The 23,735-nt window shown below is 33.6% G+C and overlaps 1 long non-coding RNA gene across 1 annotated transcript in view; it reads right to left on the reverse strand.

Moving 5' to 3' along the window:
* LOC130683626 (uncharacterized) overlaps positions 1 to 23,735 on the reverse strand; it is a 226,684-nt gene that overhangs the window by 134,105 nt on the left and 68,844 nt on the right. The gene's annotated exons all lie outside the window — the stretch shown is intronic.

Below are 23,735 nucleotides of genomic sequence, written 5' to 3' on the forward strand. Positions count from 1 at the left end.
AATGCATGAACAAAACTGAAAGCTTCTGTGATGACTGCCCTTGCACTGTTCACCATGTAACTTATTCACTATGTAAGAATTTGTTCTCCATGTAAGAATTTGTTCGTTATGCATCAGAAGATTGGAGACTGACGAAAATTAGGCTTGGGGTGGATTAATGATTGTGCATTGAGTATTGACCCCCCTATACAGAAATTTATTGTGGTTAACAACTATTTGATCAATAAATATGAGAGATGCCCTCACAAAATATATATATATATATATATATATATATATATATATATATAAACACACTTCCAATTGTAAAATAAATAATATATATATATATATAAACACACACTTCCAATTGTAAAATAAATAAGTATATATATATATATATATAAACACACTTCCAATTGTAAAATAAATAAGTAACCGGGATGTAATGTATAGCATAAGGAATATACTCAAAATATTGTAACAACTTGGTATGGTGATAGCTGGTACCTAGAATTCTCATGTATATAAATGTTGAATCACTGTGTTGTACACCTGAAACTAATGTAATGTAATACTGTTGTCAACTACCCTTCAATAAAAAAAAAAAAGAAAAAAAAAAAAGAATATGCTTCAGAAATACTTCAGTTTTGCAACAATCATTAGTAAGTCTCTCTTGCTGTCCCAAGGACAGAGAAATCTAAGCCTTCAAATGTATTATGTAAAATAAATAGCAAAAGCTATAAAAAGTTTATAATTACAAAAGTTTCTAAAGTCTGAACAACTTTACAGAAAAAAAATACATTAAAGTTCCCATATTTCACCAATTTCTGAGTTTACTTTGATCTTCTGTGGGGATTTTTCCACAAGAATACCATAGATTTTTTTCAATTACTGTCTCCAATAGTAAAAATATAGAACATATATTTAAACCTTTCCCTTATATTGGCATACTAAGAAGGCACAAACCACAATTGGTGGGAGAGGAGGGAGTATTTTACTTCAACAGGCAAAACTCCATCCATAGTTAATAAAATATATGACTGAATGAATTTTAGTCACAGATTTGGTCTTTTTCTCCTTGCTACTCTACTTAACACTAGAATATCAAAGTAAGCTTGATTAATTTAAAAAGTAACAAATATAAAATCTACAATTTACAGAAAAATATTAAGTTTCACTACACCATCATTTTCAGCAGAGTATTCATTTATGTAAATAACATTTCTTACTTTCATTAGGCCAGGCACTATTCTAGGCGTTAAGGGAAAAAAGATAGATCGAAATGCCCCATGAATTTATTTTACCTGTTAGAGTAAGACCAGACCCAGAAGTCACCAGATTATAATACAATGAAAAAAAAAATGTTTTTATTTGGATATATATGGTTCTAAGGGAGACACAGAGCACAAAACAGTGTTTTCTAGGCATTACAGAGAATGTCATAATGGGGAGGGAATATCTGAGCTAGGTCATCAATGATGGTAGGACTTTAATACAAAAAAATTGAGAGGAGACAATTATAGGTAGTGGAAGAGGCTGGGAAACTGTATCAAGCTGTTTGTGAAAGAGCCTAACGTGCCTAGAGTATGGTTAAAAGTTTCACAGATCACAGGGTAGGAGAAGGGGGTGGGAAGTTTGGAGAATGTGGTAGCAAATGATGTTGATAAATGTACATTAGGGTTATGCTGCCAAGAGTTTGCATTTTATTCTATGTGCGCAGGGTGCTAGTGCAGCTTTAATACTGATAAGGAGGCAATTCATTTGCATTTTAAGTGGGATAACTGGAGTGGCAGCGTGACAAGTCAAATGGACCTAGATAAACTGGTTGTATGGAAACCAGCTAGAAGGTTGTTTTACAATATTTCAACTGCCAAATATGAAGGACTGAAGTAAGACATCAAGAATGAAATAAAAAAGGAGGAACAGAGTTAGAGAGATATATCTGAGAGAACATTAGACAGGGTTATAGTTGAAAGATGATGAACAGTATTACCATCAAGTTAAATAAAGAATAAAAGCAATTCCCTTCCCTGTTTTCACATCTTTTAAGATCAAATAAAGCACTTTTAACTCCATTCTTTGGATTTAAAATACAGTATTTGACTGCTTCTTCCATCTAAGCTATGTGAGACCCTTTTCCAGATGGTAAGTATTAGTGATTGATTATGGAATCAATGAATAAATCAATATGAACATATTTGCCTGTTTGCACTTTGTATTTAAAATTTCGGTAACTAGATTTTTAGTTAAAACATTTGGCAACATATCTTGGCTTCCTGTCAGATTAGAATAGAGGCTCCTTTATCATTAGCTGGGTTGTCTATATTGAGCTCCAGTATTTTTTGTCTCATCACCATGATATAGCTTTTTACTATCTTTCTGAGGTTTTCTTCACCTCTGTGTTATGTTCCTAAATGGCAAATGCTGCATCATTAATGGATTTGGTAAATTTATGCCTCTTATATTCCAAAATATTCATGAAGTCAAAAAAATTGTCAATCTAATATTGGTCATCAGAAAATCCTTTTAGAGTTGTTCATCCAACTTGCTCCCTTATTATATGTATGTATGTGTGTGTGTATTTGTGCATATTTCTGATTAGAACATTTTCTCATTTCATGTGGTTGGATACTTACTGGTTATTACAAGTCCATATCAAATGATCCTTTTTATAGAGTTTTTCTTCACTTAAGAAAATGTACATACTCTGTTACTCCTCTGAATTTCCATAATCTTTGTACCTTTCCTATTTAATTTACAATAATCTCTACTATGTTTTATTTAACTACACTGCCTCACTAGCAAGCTCCTTGAGAATTAAGACAACATCACATTCAACTGTTTTTCTGTATAGATACTAGAAATACACTTTCCTTTGAGATAATAAGGTGAGGACTTTGGCTTTTAAAATAATTAGAAGTCGGCGGAGCCAAGATGACAGCATGAGTAGAGCAGGGGAAATCTCATCCCAAAACCATATGTATTTTTGAAAATACAACAAACACAACTATCCCTAAAAGAGAGACCAGAAGATACAGGACAACAGCCAGGCTACATCTACACCTGCGAGAACCCAGCACCTCGCGAAGGGGGTAAGATACAAGCCGCAGCCCGGTGGGACCCAAGCGCCCCTCACCCCAGCTCCCAGTGGGAGGGGAGGAGTCGGAGTGGGGAGGGAGAGGGACCCCAGGACTGCTAAATACCCAACCCTAGCCATCCACACCAGAGCACAAACACACAGTGCGTGGGGTGCTGGATACTAGGGAAACGGGACAGTAAAACCTGCAAGTGGGTCCCTGCAGCAGACACCCCTGGGACAAAGAAAAGCGAGTGCTTTTTGAAAGACTTAAAGGGACCGCAACCCCACAGCTGGACGGAAACATCCCGGGACTCTTAGCCAAGCAGCTGGGAATCCCAGGGAACTCTGGGCGCACTAACCACCTGGGCAGCAGCACAGCTCGGAGGACCCTCACGGTGATAAACAGCCTCCCGCTTGTTTCACCTCCAATGCAGCTCCACCATAGCAGAGCAGCAGCCTGAGGCTGGCCACGCCCACAGCAACTGTGGAGCTTAACTCCACAGTCACTGGGCAAGAATCAGAGACCTCATCTGAGCGCAGCTGCCCAGCACAAGCCGCTAGGGGTCGCCATTCTCCAAGGAGAGGAAGGCCACAAACCAGCAAGAAGGGACATTCTCCCAGCTGACACACATGCCAGCCAGCTCCCCACAACTACCTCTATCACCATGAAAAAGCAGAAGAATTTGACACAGACCAGACTAACCCAGACATCCTCCCCTGAGGGGGAATCTGGGGGGATAGACCTAACCAATCTCCCTGAAAAAGAATTCAAAATAAAGGTCATAACCATGCTGATGGACCTGCACAGAAATATGCAACAGCTAAGGGATGAAGTCCGGAAGGAGATAACATAAATGAAACAATCTTGGGAAAGATTTATAAGCAGAATGGATAAGATGCAAGAGACCATTGATGGAATAGGAAACAGAGAACAGGAATGCATAGAAGCTGACGAAGAGAGAGATAAAAGGATGTCCAGGAATGAAACAATATTAAGAGAACTGTGTGACCAATCCAAAAGGAACAATATCCTCATTATAGGGGAACCAGAAGAAGAAGAGAGAGAAAAAGGGATAGAAAGTGTCTTTGAAGAAATAACTGCTGTAAACTTTCCAAACTGGGGGAGGAAATAATCGATCAGACCACAGAAGTACACAGAACTCCCAACAGAAGGGACCCAAGGAGGAAAACACCAAGACACACAAAAATTTAAATGGCAAAGATCAAGGAGAAGGACAGAGTTTTAAAGGAAGCCAGAGAGAGAAAAATGGTCATCTACAAAGGAAAACCCATCAGGCTATCATCAGACTTCTTAACAGAAACCCTACAGGCCAGAAGAGAATGGCATGATATATTTAATGCAATGAAACAGAAGGGTCTTGAACCAACAATACTGTATCCAGAAAAATTATCACTTAAATTTGAAGGAGGGATTAAACAATTCCAAGACAAGCAAAAGTTGAGGGAATTTCCCTCCCACAAACCACCTCTACAGGATATTTTAGAGGGACTGCTCTAGATGGGAACACTCCAAAGGCTAAACAGATGTCACCAGAGAAAATAAAATCACAGCAAGGAAAGCAGACAAACCAAATACTAACTAAAGGCAAAAAATACAATCAACTACACACAAAAGCAGTTAAGGGAAACACAAAAGAGCACAGAGTAAAATACCCAACATATAAAGAATGGAGGAGGAGGAATAAGAAGGGAGAGATATAGAATCACCAGACAGTGTCTATAATAGCTCAATAAGCGAGTTAAGTTAGGCAGTAAGATACTAAAGAAGCTAACCTTGAACCTTTGGTAACCACGAATCTAAAGCCTGCAATGGCAATAAGTATGTATCTTTCAATAATCATCCTAAATGTAAATGGAATTAATGCACCAATCAAAAGACACAGAGTAATAGAATGGATAAAAAGCAAGACCCACTTATATGCTGCTTACAAGAGACCCACCGCAAACCCAAAGACATGCACAGACTAAAAGTCAAGGGATGGGAAAAGATATTCCATGCAAACAACAGGGAGAATAAAGCAGGTGTTGCAGTACTAGTATCAGACAAAATAGACTTCAAAACAGAAAGTAACAAGAGATAAAGAAGGGCATTACATAATGATAAAGGGCTCAGCCCAACAAGAGGATATAACCATTATAAATATATATGCACCCAACACAGGAGCACGAGCATATGTGAAATAAATAATAACAGAACTAAAGAAGGAGATAGAATGCAATGCATTCATTCTAGGAGACTTCAACACACCACTCACTCCAAAGGATAGATCCACCTGACAGAAAATGAGAAAGGGCACAGAGGCACTGAGCAACACACTAGAACAGATGGACCTAATAGACATCTATAGAACTCTACATCCAAAAGCAACAGGATACACATTCTTCTCAAGTGCACATGGAACATTCTCCAGAATAGACCACATACTAGGCCACAAAAAGAATCTCAGTAAATTCAAAAAGACTGAAATTCTACCAACCAACTTTTCAGACCACAAAGGAATAAAACTAGAACTAAATTGTACAAAGAAAGCAAAAAGGCCCACAAACACATGGGGGCTTGACAACATGCTCCTAAATAATCAATGGATCAATGACCAAATTAAAATAGAGACCAAGCAATATATGGAAACAAATGATAACAACAACACAAAGCCCCAACTTCTGTGGGATGCAGCAAATGCCGTCTTAAGAGTAAAGTATATAGCATTCCAGGCATATTTAAAGAAGGAAGAACAATCCCAAATGAGTAGTGTAATGTGACAATTATCGAAACTGGAAAAAGAAGAACAAATAAGGCCTAAAGTCAGCAGAAGGAGGGATATAATAAAGATCAGAGAAGAAATAAATAAAATTGAGAATAAAACAATAGAAAAAATCAATGAAACAAAGAGCTGGTTCTTTGAGAAAATCAACAAAATAGATCAGCCTCTAGCCAGACTTATTAAGAGAAAAAAGAGAATAAACACACATCAATAGAATCAGAAACGAGAAAGGAAAAAATCACAACGGACCCCATAGAAATACAAAGAATTATTAGAGAATACTATGAAAACCTATAAAATTTTGAAAGTTTCAGTTAATGACAGCACTTTGTGACTGTTGAGTAAGGTCCCTTGACCAAATAAAATACTGTTTACAAATTGTAATATCTTCTAGTGTTATCATTTTCTTAATATACAATTCTTTAATTGGCCATGGGTTGATAATTATTGAAAATGGATGACAAATAAGTGATGGTTAACAGTACTATTTCTTCTACATTTGTATATACTTTTTAATTTTTAAAAAATATTAAAAACTGTTTATCTAAGAGATCTTTATATTATATCTTTGGATATAACTTTATTCATTTTAAATATATGGTTAGAATAAGATATCACTCACATTCCTTCAAATATTCTGGAATCTATGGCACAGTTTATAAAGTAGAATTTTGATAATAGATAAAGCTAGTAAACTGAAGAAATCATTGTGAAGATATTCATTCCTATGTACTGCTAAGAAGCTTTTTAAAATTTTTTATATCATCAATCCAGTAATTAAATTTTCTATGTATTTTCCATACATCCCATGGGAATCATTTAGAAAAAAATCAGATTGCATGTAGATTCTTTAAAAATTTTTTAGGTGACATACATCTGTAATTCTTAATGAAATAAAGAGAATTAATAAAAGTAATAACTTAAGAGATTTAACAACCTAATAAAGGATTCAAAAAATGGGAATTTATACTGAGAGACAAACTTCTATCTTATCCCCAAAACTGTATACTCTTCCAAATCATCTTTTTGGTTACATTGCCTGGCTTCCTTGGTGTGGTCATGTGACTGAATTCACAGTTCTGTAAGTCAGCAGTCCAGCATGTGTGGCTGGGTTCTCTGCTCAGGGTAGTATAAAACTGGAATAAAAGGAATAGTCAGTCTGAATTCTCATCTGGAGACTCAGTAAAAATTTGCTTCCAAGATCACTCTTGTTGCCAGAATTCGGTTCCCTGTGGTTGAAGAACTGAGGTCCCTGTTTATTTGCTGGCTGTTTATTTGTTGAGGGTGCTCTCAGAAATGAGGGACCACATGCATTCCCTGCCATGTGGCCACCTCTGTCTTCAAGCCGACAATGGCACATTCTATACTTCTTGTGCTTCAAATCTCTGATTTCCTCTTCTGCAATGAGCTAGAGAAAAAAATTACTGTTTTTAAAGGCCTAACCTGACTAGTGCAGATCTGTTGGATTATCTCCCTAACTTTTCAGACATCTGACTTGGAACTTTAACTGCAATGGCAAAAGGCTCTTGCAGAAGATCCTGAATTAGTATTTGATTTAATAGCAGGGAGAACATGTGTGTCCACCAGTGTGTACAATGGAATCTTTGGGAGCCATCTTAGAACTCTCCCACCACATTGTGGTAGTAAAAACTTATTAGATGTTGTTCATGATCTAGACCCTCTCTGAGATTCATATCTACACTCATGTGTTCAACACATACTTCAAGAAGCACCATAGTAAATAAATTACTTACAATTTCTTTGTGACCTTTATCCCCTTTGTCTATTTACCTAGTAACATGTTCCTATCACCCTCTGGGTAGTGGTGGCTACATTCCCTTCCCCAGGTCATCTTCCTACTTGCTGAAGTAAGGTGTAAGCATGTTTGGAGAAAAAGGGAAGGAATTAAATTAATTATTTTTACATTATTACTATTACTGAATTAGTTATTTCTTAAAATCCAAGGTGAAAGGTTCTTCTCATCATGCAGAAAAGTAATTGCCAGAAAACTTCCTGTTCACCATTATCAACTATCTAGTCTCTCAGCATCTCTAACTCACAGTAGCTCAGTAGCATTATTGTTTAAATAGCTACTATTTTTTATTTTTTAATTTTATGGTTTGTTTTCTAACTTCACTGAATTTGTCATCACCTCATCAAACTCTATCATAAAATTTAAAAATTGTTCTGAAAATATGTAAATAGTGTTTTAAAATTGTCTCAGAGACAGTTAAAATTTTACTCTCATCTTATCACAAATACTTCTAATTTGATTTAAATTTAACTTGAAATCTTTAAAAGTCTAACCAATACTGAACAAACAAAATGTCAATTTATCATCAGAACATGATATGTTTTTTTTAATTTAAGTAAAATATCAAAACAGAATTGAATGTTTCTCTACACATGGCAAATAAATATTTTGAAATGAAATAACCCTAAAGCAGAGATAATTCTTCGGTGGAGAGCTGGATTTATCTTGAAATTGTTTTCTACTCTAGATAAACTGTGTCTTGCTCTAAAGATTTTTGTTGCACAACATTCTTGCTATTCCTTTTGATCAGTTAAAAAAATGGCATTGCAAGATGCATTATGAATCTTTTAGGGCTTAAATGTTGGAGAAATAATTGATTGTCAACGTATGGGTGGATTGACACTCAAACTAATCCACTAATATTTTAATTAGAAGCAAATTAGGATATAGTTGTCTTCACATATATGAAAAAGAACAGACCTGTACAATGAAAACTTAAAATTTTGCTTTCCAAAGTTCTCAAAATGATTCACCTGATATCAACAAACACTAGAAATTTATTACTGGTGCTGTGAATTTCAACTACAACTTATGTTACCATTTTAAATGTATCTATAGTTAGTCTTTTGAACACAAATTAATTTATCTTAAATTGCCTGTTGGTCCATGGCAAGCATGCTTGGAAAGTCAGAGAGTTAAAAGTAAATTAAAGGCTGAAGTATTTTGCATAACATTCCTATCCTTTATCTTTTAGAAATGTTACCCAAATTCACCTGACAGAGGGGAAAAATGAGGTCTAAGAAAGGTGACTTGCCAGGCTTTATTAAGGTGAAGTCTGTGGGATACAATGGTACCATTCAAGCATTCACATATCCTTAGCTCACTTGTCTGGCATGATTCCATTTTTATGCCCTAAACTCTATAGACTGAATGGATGCATGACTGCTGTATCAGGCATCCTGTGCAAAATATTTGACTTCAGCAAATCTTTGACAAGCACCATTCATTAATCTTTGTTTCATAATTCTCACCAGTATGCACACCCTGCCTTTCTGTTCCTATCTGCAAGTAAATTGGTTTTTAGGAAAATGAAGAGGTCAGCAGAAGATGTTGGAGCACACATTTTTCTGTTGAAACCAATCAGTAGACCTGAGCAGCAATGTCAATGGTTAAAGTTAGCAGAACTTGTCCACATTTCAACTGAATCATCAATTTACATTAGCCACAATACTGTTGGATGACCATGTAGCAACAAAATAAGCTTCTAGTAAAAATATGGATAACTTTTCAGCCTATAGACATTTATAGCCTTAAAATATAATTGTGTAAAACAGACTTCAACTGTGATAAAATGTTAGTAGTGTCTAATTTTCAGGTCCCAAAATAAGTTACCAGGGTTTTCTTTCCTACATCAATGAATTAGGTAACTCAAACAAACACACATAATGAGAACAAATAGAAAACCTGGAAAATATATATTGAAAATATATGTTGTAAATTAAACAATGACTCAAGGTAATAAGGAATTGCAGAGTGAGAATCAGAGAGAAAATAAAGAAAAAAAATCTTTTATCTTAAATTGGGGCCTTGTTTGCCCTATCACACTTAGAATTTGAGAGAAACTTTAGATAGATTGAGAAAGGTAAGAGGCCAAAAACTGGAGCTCTGGACCTACCAAAGAGTAGGAACCCTGATGAACCCAACAAGCACTACGAAGAAGAAACAAAGGGCGGCACTGTAGGTGCATAGGTTCATGGGAAACATGCGCAATTTCAAATTATTTCAACACTAGATTGGATTAAGTTGATTCAGGTTGTTATTGGCCTTATTTAGCTAGCAAGCAGAAGAAAATATAAAGGCTCTGTAAAGAGCTCAATTTATCTCTACTCATTTTATCTACAATGTCCAGCACGCAATCAAAAATAATCATGCATACAGAGCAAAACAATGTGATGTTGGAGACAGACTCAGGGAATCTAGATGAGGAAGTCATCAGAGGTAGATTTCAAAAATAAAACCATTTTTAGTATGTTAAAGAAAATACAAGGTGAGTGAAAATTCTGTCAGAGGTCTTGACTTTTTAAAAAGAACCTGTTAGAAGTTTTAGAGCTGAAAATTTTAATTAACATAAATTAAGAATCCAAAGGATAGGATTAGTACATTAGTCACAACTGGAAAAATTAGAAAATGGGAATATAAAAAAACAATGAGATACACCTCACACCAGTCAGAATGGCTAATAGCAACAATACAAGAAATAACAAATGTTGGTGAGGATGTGGGGTAAAGGGAGTCCTGCACGCTACTGGTGGAATTGCAAATTGGTGCAGGTACTGTGGAAAATGGTGTGGAGGTTTCTCAAAAAACTAAAAATAGTAATACCATAGGACCCAACAATTCTACTTGTGGTAATTTACCTGAAGAAAACAAAAGCACTTATCTGAAAAATATATGTACTCTTGTATTATCACAGCATTATTTACAATAGCCAAAATATGGAAACTACCTAAATGCCCATCAATAGATCAATGGAAAAAAATATGTGGTATACACACAGGCACACAGACACAGAAACACACACACACATACACAGGAATATTATTCAACCATAAAAAAGAATGAAATCTTGCCATGTGGAACAACACAGAATGACCTAGAGGATATTATACTAAGTGAAATAAATGAAATGAAGAAAAATTAATACCATATGTTTTCCTCTATAGGAAGAATCTGAAAAACAAAAATGAACAAATAAAACTGAAAGAGATTCATAAATACAGAGAACAGATGGGTGGTTACAATAGGGGAGAAATGGGTGAAAGGAAAAATAATTATTAAGAATGTTTGATATCTTGATCTATGCAATGGTTACATGATTTTATACACATGTCAAAATTCATTAAGCTGTACACTAAGGTTTGTGCTTTTTATTGCATGTTCCTCAGTATAAAATACTTGTTAAAAATACCCAAAAATTATTTTTTTCTTGATTTGACTGATAGGTTGTCCTCAGTTTTGCCATATTATAATGTATTTACTAAATACTTACAGTATGTTTTATTTTTTATTTTTATACTATGTTTATACTATTTTATGCAAACCTTTATCTCCTCTTTTTATAAGTATCAGATATTTCTGCTGTACTACAGCCTATAATACAGTGAGTCACCTCTTCTTTCCCTTCTTTCCCTGCTACTTACTTTTAAATAATACCTTTATATTCAACTTAAATTTTGAGGCAATCACAAGCATTGTCTATTCTCCCTTTACAGGTTTTTCCACATTGCTCAAACATGTGACATTTATATACTCTTCTGGCACTTTATCCCATTTTTTAATCTAAGTCCAGCAATTAAATATACTTGATTGACCACAGGCCTTATGTTGAAGCTTCTCAAATCATTTTTTGGTTGTCTGAAAATCATTTTCTAGTAGTTTCTCAAGAGTTCTCATAGGAACTATAGTCCTTGAACTCTGTTTTTGCATAACTAATTTTTCATGACCATACACCTGAAGCAGAGTTTGGCGGGCTCGAGAACCTGTCTTTTATACACCTTCTCCTTCTGAAGTCATTCAAGTTCTCTATTGGTTTAAGAAGCATAATTTCAATCAAATTCTCTGTTCCTTTTGAGTGACTCATTATCTTAGCCTGGATATCCCAGAGATGATTACAAATGTTTATTGTCTAAAAGGGTTTCTAAGATTTATCTCAGTGTTCATAATTGTGATTGCAGTTTCTCAAGTTCAATTTCTGAAGTTTGTACCTCTTGAATGGCAGTTATTTTCTTTTAGCACTGGACTATTTTCTGGCTTTCCATTGGGAAATCAGCGCTCAGTCTCACTCCTTTTAAGATTCCTTTTAGGATGACCTGTCTTCTACCCTATCTCTGCTCTTTTAAGAATTTGCCATTGTATTGTGCTTTCTGCAGTATTGTTATCATATGTCTGTATGTGGACTTCTTTTTATTTATCCTATTTATAATAAAGATTTTTTATTCTATAGCATGATGGTTTTCATCAGTTCTGAAAATTCTTAGCCATTAACATTCTATTGTCTCTTTCTCATTCTTCTATTCTCAGATTCTGTTTAAATAAATATTATACCTCAAAAGTTCAACTTTTATCCCCACTATATTTTCATATGTACAAATCTGTGTTCTCAAGAATAGATAATTGTCATTTTCACAATTTTCATAAGGTTTCAAACTGGATCCTCTTTCAGTTTACTAATAATGTTTTCGATTTTTGGCTAAATTGTAAAATCTTCTAGTATTTTAATTGTGCTTTTCACTTCTAGATGACCTATTGATATGATTTTTAAATTCATTATCTTTTTTATAGTTTCCTATCCCTTGGAGATATATTCATATATGTTAATATATTCTTTATATGAACTTTATACATGTTTATATATGTTAAAGATCACTTTATATTGTTTCTGATAATTTAATATCCAAAATCTTTCCATGTCTATTCTTTGCATGTTTCTCCAGTTAAACTTACTCTGACTTCTTTGAGTGTCTACATTACTTTGTGTTCATGTCAGTGTATGTGAAAAAAAAAATTGAAAGCATAATTTGAATGCTAAAGAAAAAGATGTCCTTGTCTTCCAGTTGCCTGTGCTCACTGCAGTATAAGACTAACTTAAATTAAATTTAAGCCTTGAGATTTCTCAGAAGATTCAGTTGAGTTATATTTTTGCTCTCAGTTCCTCTTGAAGGATGGTCAACTCCCAGTTGACCATAACACAGAATTGGATGGTTCTCTTCAAACAATTCCCATATTCTGTGGGCTGTGGACTTTTATTTTATTCCCTCAACACCTTTTCAAATTTTCCAGTCTCAGCAATTATTCTGAGATAAATTTTCTTTCTTGTTTATCTCTCTGGATTTTGAACTTGACTTCAGCTTGACCCACTAATTCTTTGTGATCTTGTCAACTCTTCAATTATTTTAAAGAAATATATTGTTAGTATTATATCTAGTAGTCACAGTTTGAGGTTTGTTCTGATTATTTAGACCATTGATATTAGAAATAGGAAATCCTGCAATGAAATTTATTGAACAAAATAACTTTCAAATTTGTATCAAATATTAATATAAAAATATACTTAATATATAGAATTTAACCTTTTTGGGGGGAATACACTTACTCAATATATCAAAGAATACATTTTCTCCAATATAAAGAAAGTACAAATAGAGGGAATATGCCTGATGAATTTGCAATGTCTTTCATGCTCTTTTGTAAAACAAGAATAACAGAGTAAAAATAATTCAAGTTCTTCCATTGTGTTTGGACTTCCCAGTGAGTAATACTATCTCTTCCATTTTGTCTTTAGACTACAGTGTATCTTTTATGTTAATTTATCGTGCTTAATTGGTGAGTTTTGTGTTTTGCCTTAGAAAAGAACTGATAAAATTTGCATTGTACAATACCCAAGAGATGAAAAAGAATTTATTTCCTTTGTTCATTTCTGTATTACAGTGTTCTGAAATGTATTATCAATGGAACTCCATACAGGAAGACTGCCTAAAAGATCATAGTGTTCTTTGTTGCAAAGTAATCTGTTACATACTGAAATTTTATGGTTGTTGAATGCCTTTAATTATTAAGAATATACCTATGTCACATAGATTTCAGCTTATTAGTATTAATTTACATTTAAAACAGAGGGAAATAAGAATATAGTTTAGTACCTATAAAATCCCCAATTTCCTGAAATTCAGTACATTATGATATATTGCAATGCAATTGGAAAGCTAACAAAAGTGTGTACCAATATTCATTGACAAGATATTTATTTAAATAGTTTAAAATGGTCTCTTTTTTGTGATAGGTACAACATTTCACTATTAGAGATCTCTACAGATTTATATTAGACACTCCAGATTGTCTAGTTGCATAATTATCTAGTTGCATGACCTAATGTCCTTCAGAAAGGATAGAGTTAAATTAAATTTAAATAAGATTTTTTTCCAGAATATTCTTAAATGAAAACAAAATGATGAGTTACACTCAATGTTATCAGAATAAAAGAAATAAATATATAATATATCCATTACACAAATTTGAATTTTTCTAACTTCATTTCTTCAAATTATAATTAGAAATAAATATTGATTAGGAATTCAAACGCACTTATATGTGTAAGACTAGCAGTATATTTATAGATAAAATAGGCAAGATATTTTTGAACTTCTAGGTACAATCTTACTTGGACTCATGAAGAATTGAATTCAAATAACTCTTTAATCAGAAATTAATCTAACTGTTAGAACAGTTTGGTGAAATCTTACCCATAGAAAAATTTTATTAGAATTTTCTGTTTAAAATCAAAGCAAATTAGTTTTTTAAAATTCCAAGTCATGCATTGAAACTTCAAGCCTACTTCATAAAGAATGTTTGCCTATATAAATGTTAAAAATATGCTTGTAAAAAAAACTCAAATTGTAACACACTGCTTACACAGTTTTCTGTCTTAGTGATTATGGACAAAAAGCCTAGGCTGTCTTGGAATCTGTAGTTGCAATTCGTCCCAAAAGTAGAGGATAGATTATTTAGCCCTGCTTGGTCCATATTTATCAGGGGCAGTGCATAGAAATCCAAGCTGTACAGATGCAAAATATTCATATTTCTCTTTGTTTTGTCTCATAACATTATCTACCCAGTGAAGAACAGACTAAAGGACAATAACAGGATTGGGGTGGGAATTCTTGTCTCTCCTCTTTTGATCTGCAGTACCTAACAGATATGTGTCCAAAAGTTCTCTAAAGGGTCAGAGGAGCTCTCCTCCAAGGAGAGAAGTCTGTAGGGCTCTGAGACCAGTATGAGCACCACATGGAAAGAAGGAAAAGAGAAACAGATTTCTTTCCCCCTCACTTGGGAGTTCAGCTGAAGCATCTAAATATGACAGATCATGCCATTTTACAGAACCTTTGCCTCTCAAGCTATTAAGGAACAGATACAAGACAAAGGTTAATAAACTCCTTACTCACTGCATATGGCTGACAATTACTCTTCTCTCTCACTTGTAAAATCTGCTAACGTTTTCTCTTAAATATTTCTTAAATTTGTCTCATTCTCTCTACTCTACTACCACTACCCTAATGCAGAACATTATCAACATTTTTGTAGATTATTACAACAGCCCTACCTGCAATCCTAAACTCTTTATTCCTCCACAGAAATGTCAGAGTAACGTGTGAAAACACAAGCCATGATGAAACCTGTTATTTTCACTTACAATACAGAGTTCAAGCTCTTTACTATGAAGCATCCTGCATGGCACATATGAGCCACTCAAATATTTGTTTAAGGAATAAATCAGAGATCAATGAATAAAGTGAAGACAAGGCACTACCAAGTGAGATTCCTTTCTGCTTTTCCTTCCTTATCTCTTATCTTTTGGTTGCCTATTTTTGTCTCTGACATTGGCCCACTACATGAAATCACCCCTTTCTTCTTTGCCTTGCTAACATCTAATCATCTTTTATAATTCAGCTCAGCAATCACCATCTCCCTCTCCCCACAGCATTTCAACAACTGGGAACCTCCTCCCATACGATTTCATATTAGCCTATGTGTAAGTCTGTCTTTGTGTGTATAGTTTCATTGAATTTTAGCTCCATTTCATGTATTCTCATGTCTGTCTCCTTACCTAGACCTATTTCCTTGAGGATAAGTCTATATCGTATATAAATATCTTTGCTTCCTAATATGAAATCCACTCTTTTCCCTCACATATATTATCTAAAATATGCTTATGGAATGAATGCATGATTGGTTAACTAATATGGAATAGTGACTGTATTTTCCAAATCTGTATGTGTGTTTAGGAGGGGGAGTTAGCAAGGAATATAATTTCTCCCTTTTAAAGTTTTTTGCAATTATATTTATAAATGCATTTTACTGAAACATATAAATATATTCGACTGAAAATTTTTATTTATGGTATATTTTATAAATATTACCATTGCTTCTGTTCAGGAAATACCAAAGAGGTTGACAATTTTCAAATATGCTTTAAAGGAAAATATTGACATAATCTTGTTATGCTTTATTCACAAGTTTGTTTTCTGGTTCATATGTTTGAATTATGATTTTTATATTGAATATCATACATATTTTGTTTATAAAATTTCTTTAGATTGTGTTATAGAATGAAATGTGTATGTTAACATATAAAATATTTTAATTTTAGCTTGCTGCTTAAAGTACCTTCTTGAGTCACTTATGATATATTAAGGTGTTGTTTACACTTTGTAGTTATAGCAACACATAAAGTAAATAATATTCACACCCCATTGAATATATTTGTTAAGTAAAATAGAAAAAATACATGCAAACAAAGAGTAATAAGCACTTGGACAGTGATAAAATTTCAGTAGGGCATAAAATATGACAGGTGTGTTACTGGGAGCTTTCTCAGTGAGGATAGTCAGAGAAGCCCTCTCTGGGCAGCGAGACAGCTTTGGGGCATGAATGGTAAAATGAGATAGCCAGTTAAAGAGCTTGCCGGGCACAGAAAGAGCAAGTACAGCAGCCCTAGTTATGAATGGGCTTTGTGATGGGTGCAACACAAAGGTTAGTCTGACTGGAGTGCATGAATTAGAAGGTGAGCGATAAGGGAAGGGTTGGAGAGGTAGGGTTAACAGGAATAGTTTAGATTGCATTATTATTGCAGGAAAAGCCACTGGAAAGTTTTCATCAGGCAAATAGCAAGACTCCAAAGAATTGGCTGTTGGTTTAGATATGAGATATGGAAAACTATAAAGGAGTGAAAGATGACTCCCAGGTTCTTGGTTTGAGAAACTGGGTAAGTGGGTGTTATCTTAGGTCAGACTGCTATAAGCAAATACCATAGGCTGGGTGGCTTCAATAACAGAAATTATTTTTTTCCCAGTTCTTGAGGTTGGAAATTCAAGATCAGAATGCCAGCGTGGGTGGGTTCTGATGAATGCCCATTTCCTGGCTTGCAACGGCTTCCTTCAGGATCCTCAGTCTTGACGGCTGTGTTCTCTCATGGTAGAAAGAGGATATGCTGGTATCTCTTCTTCTAAGAGCCCTAATTCCATCATGGGGCCTCTACCCTCACAACCTCATAAACCAAATTACATCCCAAAGCCCCACCTCCTAATACTATAAAAGTGGGATAAAAATTTCAACTTAGAATTTGGGGGACACAAACATTTGGTCCTTAATAGGGGAAAACTATGCAAAGGGTGGAGATCAAGAATTGAGTCAGAATAATCCTGATTTTGAGAAGCCTATTATTAAAAGTACAAGTGAATACATCTTCTGAGTACTGTGTCAACAGATCAGTTATGAGAACCTTAGGATAGTGTAATACATGTTACATTATTAATATGTTCTGTGACTTAAAGTGTTACCTCTCTCAAGTAATATATTTGCATTTTAATGAGTTTTTACTAAACATTTTGACCCAGATAAATTGCTCTAATATTCACCATGCCAGCCACATGATAGACGGTGAGAGTTGAATGCTGTGATAGGCACTGATTATACTGAAATGTATGGACAAGCCACGCCTCCACCCAAACATGGGCCTCCGTGTTGTCTAGCGCAGTGGTCTGCCTCATCTCTTTCTATAGATTACTGCCTCCACCTTCACAATTCCAGAAGGCAGTCTTGGGGATTAAAACATTTCCACATATGCTCATTAAGAGCATTTCTTGACATAATTATTAAAAGATTTGTGAACTTGCTCACTAGTTAATTGGGAGCCATCTGCTTCCACTCAGTGAATAAAGTTAAAAGGATTTTACCTAATACTTAAGTAGCAAAGGTATTTATTAGGATGCTTTAAAATATCAGTGGATAAAATGTTGAAGATACATAACTATGCTTTTTTTGTTGTTATTCTAAACAAAAGAAAACTTTTATTTTCCAAATAGTCTATTTGTTATATTTATAATGTCAAGCTTTTCAGGGTCAGAAAAATCAGGACAATCCCAGCAATGACATGAGACATCTTCATCTCCTAGATGGAAATCTATAATGTGGGACTCGGTGCTTATTTAGAGATCCTCTTGATCTGGGAAGAGTTGGGGAAAAAAGAGGATATGAAAGATAATGTCAGTGCTTTTTCCACCCTCACCTACCCAAAGTCCTAGTTGATGTTAGTGGGGAGATGGCCACACTCAATGTTAAACTGTTTGGTTTGTTTCTGGATAATGAAGAATTGTCTATAGTTTATTATATTTCTCATAAAGCAAATATGTTCTGTTTTAACTTTATATTTGTGATTGTGTAGCTATTATAACTAAAAATGGTTGTAGAATTTAGCCCCAAATACATTCTGTTAGGGTCTGACACTTGGAAATTTTAAATAGTTTATTAAAGGCAGAATCTGGGAAGAGATTCTCATGAGTTTATAGACTGGCTCACAACTGTATTGGATTAAAATTAGAGAATTAAATATAATTTAAAGAATTTAGAAACATGTGCTTTATTTAATATAGCTGTATCAATTAGCTACTGTGCTATAACAATGTACTCTACAACTGTAATGGCTTAAACAAAGAAACATTTATTATTTCTCATGAGTCTACAAGGTGCCCTGGCAGCTCCTCCGGGGTGGGACCTCGTCTGTGGATTCCAGCTGGGTCTGTTCAAGCATGGTGGTCAGTTAGCTGGCAGGGTAACTAGGGTCTGGCTGTCGAGAATGGTCTTTCCTAGGGTTTTCTTCCAGCTTATAAGGGGTGAATTGAAAACAGCTTCTTTATAGTTGCAAGTTGTCTTTCAAGAAAAATCATATTACTCCCCTTAATTTAGAAAAAGCAGTGAATAAGGCATGTGTAGGAATATGGGGAAATATGCTTCATATAAGACAACCAAATAATAATTTTAAAAAGTCAATCATTATTTCCATTTTGTGCACATAGGAAAATTGTGTAATGGAAGATAAAAGGTCTTAGGATGTTATGCTTGGAAGCTTGGACTAGAGAAGTCAATTATCCTCAATTCTGATTCAGTTATATTTAAATGAACTAAATATCCAGAACATTTTTTAACTACTTGGTAGGATGCATAAAAGTACTTATTTGATTGAATTAAGAAAAATATTTCCAAAATTTTAATTAGCCTCCACTTTTATAGATGATTTACAAGTTTTATAAAGCTGATATAATCTAATTAAGTTTCAACAAATTACCTGAAAACTAACTCATAAATTAAAGGGAGGTATTTCCAAATTACTTAATTTAGTAAATCTTTATGAGTTTGCATCACAACCTACCTTTCCAAAGAATTCATTTCTAAATAAGTGCAAGTAGTTAAAGAAAGGAAAAATGTACATAGTGCTAAACAAATTAATCAGTGAATGATATGTCAACAAAGTTACGTTATGTTAAAATGGTTTTCTAATTAGGAAAGTAATACATAAATTGCAGATATTAGAGCACGTAGAAATATGTTAAGAACATGAAAAGCATTAATAGTTCTGTTATGCAGAAATTCACTAATTAACCATGGGACCATATAATGTATATAAAGAAAGTTGAAATTACTCTTTATTTCATTAATACTACATAATGAGCATATTTCCCTTTCATGGTTTTGAATCATGGTTTTTAATGCACAATTCCTAGAATACGGTAGGCACAGAAAAAATGTATTAAATGAAATTTTTCTTCATGTATGCAAATTAGCTTAATCTTTCCTTGGACCTACTTTCTTTTTAAATGTTTCTTTTGCTTTTAAAAGCAAGGCTATGATAAAGCTAAATATCTATGTACATTATCAAATACTTTCTGAAACTGAATACTCCATGATGAACTTCTACAAGTAGACTAGTAGTCTTTACTTTTTTCCTGCGCCTCTCCAACCCACAGGGCTCACCGTCCCCATCTCTCTCCCTCTCCCTCTCTCTGTCCCTCTTTCTCTCCCTCTCTCTTCTCTCTCTCTCTCCCCTCCTTCCTATCTCTAACTGTATTTGAATCCCTGACAATTTGATAAGTCAAATAACAGTCTTGAATTATTTTTCTTTGCATTTTATTAATAATTAATGAGGTGATTTTTAAAAATTTATTTGCCATTTGTATTCTGTAGTAAATTGTGTGTTTATATATGGTACCTTGGATTTTTCTATTGGATTTTCAAGCTTTGATTATAACTTTTTATATGATAAGGAATTAACCTTTTGTCTAAAATTGGCTTTCCTTATTTATCCTTTTTTTCTTTTTACACTTATGCTTAAAATGCCCTTCTTGCCCAGAGTTCAGAGAAGTCATAATATTTACTTGATTTTCTTTATGACAGAGGTACTTTTTAAAATGTGAGGTTACATGAATTTTTATTAATATGTGTGGTAAAAACAAGGGCATGGCAGAAACCATGGAGTAGAAATATTAAAGATGAAATGATAATAAGGGTAGCTTCAAAATATGAAATATGATGCTAGTGGGTCACTGCACATAGGAATTCATCCTGATGGGAACTGTCTACTCTGGCACCTTAATTCTTCCAGTTGATTAACTGTCACGTGTGGCAACTTGGCAGACAGCACATTATCATAAAACTTTCAGAATCAGACTCAAGGCCAAAGGGTATCACAGCCATTTCTTCTCCCTGAAGACCATTTGAAACCAATAGCTTCTCTTTAACTCTCCTCATCTCTCTAAATATTGAACACACTGCACGAGTCATAGTGTACCTTAAATTGGTAAACTATCTCATTTTATTTTATATTTCCACAGAGGTGACCCAAGCACAGAGTTGCTTTATGAAGACTTATGCTTGAGTAAGTTCTGCCAGGATGCAGAATCAGCAAGGAAATAGATTTGGGAGTTCATATTTATATCAAGGTCAAACTCATTAGAAACCAAAAAAAATTGATATTTATACAGTAGAAAAAGTGCCTTTTATATAATCTTTTAAGTAGCAGTTGGTTTTCTGATGCAGGTTAGTATTTATTTCACATTCTTTATAAGAATTTAAGGAGCAAAGGACAATAGCCATCTAAAGAAATCTTGGCTTTGTCACGTAATAATAGAAGACTTTTTCACTTTCATAATTGATAAGTGAATGATGGTTTGCTCATATTTTGTAATATGCTAAAAAGCAAAATAAAAGTGAGAATATACACAAAACAGCTTAAGTTTCAATTGTTTATGTTTTCATTTATTAGCAAAAAAAGTATTATTTAACTAACAGGAAGGAGGAGCATTATAATCACTTGGGAGAAAAAGAAAAACTAACGGTAAACTTATAGTCAAATAATGAATGAGTTTTGAAGATCTTGATTTTTCTCTTGTAACAATAGTGAAGAAATATAAACTCTCTTATATGTAGATTAAAACAAATCCTTCATTACATTATGCTCACGTTTCTAAAAAATTGACATTGATGCATTTTATTCAAAGCAGAATGGATTAAGGATTGCTGCATTTATTTACATTTTTAGTCATATTCACACATGGAAATTACAGATTACATAGGGCATTTCAATATATAATAACTGTTTACTTGTAAATAATAATTTTAATTGTTATTTTTTGGGAGATTATGGGAGAATCTGTAAGATCTAAAGTTATTTTAGGCAAGAATGAATAGACAACAATTTCAGTTTGAGGTTGAATAATGATAAAAGAACAAAGCTTACTGAGTTTATCTAGCTGGGAAATCAATCATGCAAACACAATGACAATTTATAGTCTGGGGTGTGTGTACAACTAACAACCAAGACAAAGGACTATTTTTCAACTTGTAATGAAATTTTGGATTAAAAAGTATTACTTTAAATGGTTGACAAGTACAAGATGGGAAGAGGGAATATAATCCAAAACTAATAAGTTTTAAAATGCCAAAACCTGTGAAAAACAAGCCTGGGAGTTCTCCAGCCTGAAATGAAGCTGACAAAATCCTGAAATAAAGACAATGAAACCTGAGCTTTTATGGCTAGTTGGGCAGGTGGCAGAATTTTCTTTTGACACCTCCAAGTGCTCAGAGCAATAAGACAAAAAGAAGGATGAGATCTGTAAATTAGAATCATCGCCATGGAAAAGTTCTCAATAGTGAGATCTTGTTTCTGAAAAGAAGTAATTCATATTTATACTTTATGAATACCAATAAAATCCAGGATAATGACACAAATTTCCTGTGGCATTGGGGGAGAGGCAGCAGAGTGCAACTTGGCTCAGCATTTGGGATTTTAAAGTCTGAGTTTCAGTTATCTTATTATAAACATCAGGCTAATATAATTTTCATTGACATTTCATCATTGTTTGTAAAACATGAACAAATATCTGAAAACAATTTTAAACATAATAATGTTTCATACTAACATCAACTAATACATTGTTTCACAGTTTTAGGTAGACAATTGCAAATGGGGATTCTGTTTTCAAGAGGCTAATTTTTATTTTAAGCTGTGGAACCAAAGACTTATGATTAAGTGACCATAAAAACTATTGTCCAAGCCAGGACACTTTTGAGAATAAAAAAAGAGGCACTAAAATCATTAAATTATATAAATTTCAATTTTACACTGACTGGAAAATTCATTTTTATGTTGAATGGACTACAAAATAGCTCCAGTAAAGTCTAATTTTAAAATACTTTATATTTTTACTCTTCTCTGTCTATAGTACCAGTTCACTGATGTTTTTTCTGAAGAATGAATTTTCTAAAGTTTCATTGAGATATAATTTAAATACTATAAAATTCATCTGTTTTTAATGTACAGTTCAATGAGTTTTAGTATATTTATGAAGTTGTGCTATAATCATCACAATGTAATTTTAGAATATTTTCATCACCTTAGGCTCTAGTTGATCCGTTTCTATTATTGGATAGTATTCCTTTGTATAAACATGTCACACTTTATAAATGCACTCTGTTGCTGATGTGCATTTAGATTATTTCCAGAGTTTGCATCTATGAATATAGCTGCTATGGATATTCTTGCACATATCTTCTGGTGAACCTGGGCACACATTTCTGTTTGACACATTCAAAGGAGTGGAATTTATGGGTCATAGTACAAACATTCATTTAACTTAAGTAGATGATTCCAAATTGCTCCGCAGAATGGTTGGCTAATTTACATTTCCTCCTGTAGTATATGAGACCCTGATACACTATACACATGTCAAAATGTTTACCTTTTAGACACCCTGATATGTATGTAGTGATATTTCATTGGGTTTTTAAATTATATTTCCCTGAGTCTTGATAATGTTAAACAAGTTTTCATGTATATTTGCCCTTGAATATATTCTTTAGTGAAGTTTATTTCAAATTTTTCTATAGGGTCATCTATATATTTTTATTGACATATTAGAACTTTCATATATTTGAATAGAATATCTTTGTTGGTTATATATATCGCCAGATCTCTCTGTGCCTTTTCATTGTATTGATGGTGTCTTTTGAGAAATAAAAGTTCAAAACTCTAACATAGTCCAATTTACGTATTTTCCTTTCCAGTTTAAATACTTTGTTTCCTGTTTAAAGAATACTTTTTTAACCCAAGGTCATCGGGATATTTTAATATTATATAAACATAGTAAATATGAAAATAATAAATATTATTTGAACTTGAACATTTAGATCAATAGTCCACCAGTAATTTATTTATATATATTGTGAGTTAGTGGCTAGTTTCATTCTTTTA

This window comes from Manis pentadactyla, chromosome 1, assembly GCF_030020395.1.
Source record: "Manis pentadactyla isolate mManPen7 chromosome 1, mManPen7.hap1, whole genome shotgun sequence".
Lineage (NCBI taxonomy): Eukaryota > Metazoa > Chordata > Mammalia > Pholidota > Manidae > Manis > Manis pentadactyla.